A 2,819-nucleotide genomic window follows, 5' to 3' on the forward strand; every position below is an offset into this window, starting at 1 on the left:
TTCAGGAAACCATAGCAACAGGGGCCTGAAGTCCTTCTCATCACAGTTACCAGTGCAGACTCTGGCAGTTACAGCCACAGCTTTGGAACACACGCCTGGGTCCCTCCGTCACCCTGCCGCTGCATCATCCCTCGGCTCTGGGCCTCGTCCCACGCTTTCAGATAAGCCCTAACAGTTGCAAGCAGCTTGCGCAGAAATATCTTTCAGACCCGGAAGCATTTTTACCGTTAACGCTTCCTGCTCTCCTTTCATTTAGCTTGAGAGTAAAACCTAGACTTATAAGAGGTGGAATGCAGCGTGTGCTGGTGAGGCATGGCAGCTGGGAAGAGGAGAGGCCGTCCTTTGGAACCCACAAACGTCTCAGACACCACAGCATTAAATAGGCGCAGTTGTGTTACTTACAGGCTCAGATAAATCAGGTTAATACCAAAAAGCACCTTTCAATAAAGGTAACAGAACTTGGGACTAACGAGGACCATATGCCTTTACCCAAAGGCAATGTCATTTACACATTCAATCCAGTAAAATACCTTTGAGTAAGGGCCTCGTGGGTGGGCTCCAGCGAGATGGACTCACAGCGGGCCCTGGGCTGCTCTCTTGCAAATGAAAGCTGGGTCGGGGCTGGGGGAGCATGTCGAGTCGAGGCTCGTGCTGGAGACGCTTGGCTGCTTAGAGCTGCTGCAGAGGTAAATGCCGTGGCTCCAGGAGGGTCAGAACCCAGCCTGCTGGGGGCTCCGCATTGCCTGCCGCCCTGCTGCTGTCAGGCTCCCAGCAGGTGCCTGCCGACTTTCGGCACATGATTTGGGGTGGGCCTTTGGATGGAGGTAGCACTTCTCAGAGCCCTGAACGTGAGGAGGTTGAAGTTCTGCCACCCTATCTGCCAGGACCTGACATCTCGACCAATGTTTCGAGGGCAGGGATGATGATAGGCAGTGGTAGTCAGACCAGAGTGGTCAGGTGCAGGCTGCCTGGCAATCCTTAGTGTTTGCCAAGGGGGTGAGGGGACGTGCTGCTGGGGCCTGGCAGGTGGTAGAGATGGGCCACCTCAGGTCAGCGGAAGGGACAGCTCTCTGAGGCCAGCCCACTTGGGAACGTGTCCTCTCAAACCTGCAGCCAGAAAGGACTTAGTTGTAGGAAAGACAAAACCTCCAAGAATTTAAGAATAGAGGCTCCTTCCTCTCCACCGCTGGGTGAGGCCTCAGGCCTGAGGAGCACAGAAACTGGTTAGGGTTGGGGCAGAGGCAGAGTTCCCTTCAAAACACTAAGTTTACATTCTCCTAACCCAGGCGAGAGCGGCACCCCAAGCTCTCATCAGGCTGACCTTGTGCACATTTGCGCAGGAGGTGCACCAGGATGAGCCTAGAAGTGCAGGGCTATAGGTCGGCTCTCTGCCCTGGCTCTCTCCTACACCAGGAAGGAGAGAAGCCACACTTTGCCTTATGTAGCCAATCAGAAAAACAATCCGTTAGTAGCTACACCGGGGCAAGAACTGGAGAGAAAAACAAAACTGAGTTTAAACATAAAAGCACACCAGATGCAGCCTGGTGGGTGGTTTCCCTTCTCCCCCACCAGCGGGTCTGCTCTGAAAGATAGCCTCTCCCCTACTCCTGGAAAGGCTGTGTGCTGAGGAGCATGGGGTGGCAAGAAATAAAGCAAAGGAGACTCGCAATTTACCTCTTTGGGATTTCTGTTTCCTCGGGTGTAAAGGTAATACCTGAACACCTGAACTGCCCGTCACAGTGCTGTGATCTACGCGTGGCGGGCATGAGTACTGGCTGACAAAGTGCGATAGGGAACCCTCTAGGCCAGGAAAGGGGTTTCTGGGGATACACCCCAAAGCTGAGGAGGTATGAAACAATCCCAGCCCATGGGCCAATCGTCCAGCCTGGCTGGGGAGAACTACCCACCCGCACCTCCCACCAATACTCGGGAATCCTCAGCAGCCCTTGCTTGTCAACGCCCAAACAATGCAATTTCAGATCTGAAAATTCCTCACAAGTGGAAAAGATTATTGCTTTAATTTTCATTTCACCAAGACATGTGACTGAAACACAAGCGTTAACTTACCCACAGTCACCAGGCCAAGATGACCAGTGGTGTTCCTAATCCCTCGTGCCCTCTCCACGGACTCCCAACCCAGGTGGTGCAACAGAAGCACCCTGGTAGCTTTAAGTAACTCGGATTCTCAGCGGCTGACTCACAGGTGTGGGGTCTGGGAATCTGGTCAGGTAAGGCAGAAAACCACCCCCGTTTCAGAGCTTCCCACGCGCATGCGGGCTTGGTGGGCTTGCGGCTTAAGCAGGCTGGAGACAAAAGCAGCAGCAGAGTGAGGCCCAGGAAGAGAAACCTTTCCAGCAACAGATGGCCCACAGCTCAGCTCTGGCTGCAGAACGCCAAAGAGATTATCAGAAATAGCAGCTCAGCAAGAGGCATCCGCCGCACACACCAGGCCTCATGCAGCTGCCATAGGAAACATTTCTCGTCCCACTTTCCACACAGACCCTCTTGAAATGCAGTCTGGACGGGTGGGGGGCGGGGAGCAGCAGATGGAACAGAACAACAGTGGCTGAGAGAGCTCTTCTCTCTGGCTGGGCAAGGGTGGAGAAGGGCGCTGCCCAAGAAAAGTCCCGGCAGAGGCTTCGCCCACACCGTTCCCCCACGGCCTCAGTGATCAGAGGGAGATTCCCTCACTTTTCTCCCGTGTAGATTTAGGACTTGAGACCCCACCACAAAGCCAGTCTCCTCCTCTTGGCCCACCTCGTTCTCCAGGCCTTCTCTCCCCCGTGCCCTGCAAGATCCTAATAAAATGACCAACCGGA

General features: G+C 54.3%; 1 protein-coding gene across 2 annotated transcripts in view; it reads left to right on the forward strand.

The window, feature by feature from the left end:
• VASH1 (vasohibin 1) overlaps positions 1–2,819 on the forward strand; it is a 30,390-nt gene that overhangs the window by 19,313 nt on the left and 8,258 nt on the right. The window lies entirely within an intron of this gene.

The sequence above is a fragment of the Myotis myotis genome, unplaced genomic scaffold (assembly GCF_014108235.1).
Source record: "Myotis myotis isolate mMyoMyo1 unplaced genomic scaffold, mMyoMyo1.p scaffold_m19_p_1, whole genome shotgun sequence".
NCBI classification, from domain to species: domain Eukaryota; kingdom Metazoa; phylum Chordata; class Mammalia; order Chiroptera; family Vespertilionidae; genus Myotis; species Myotis myotis.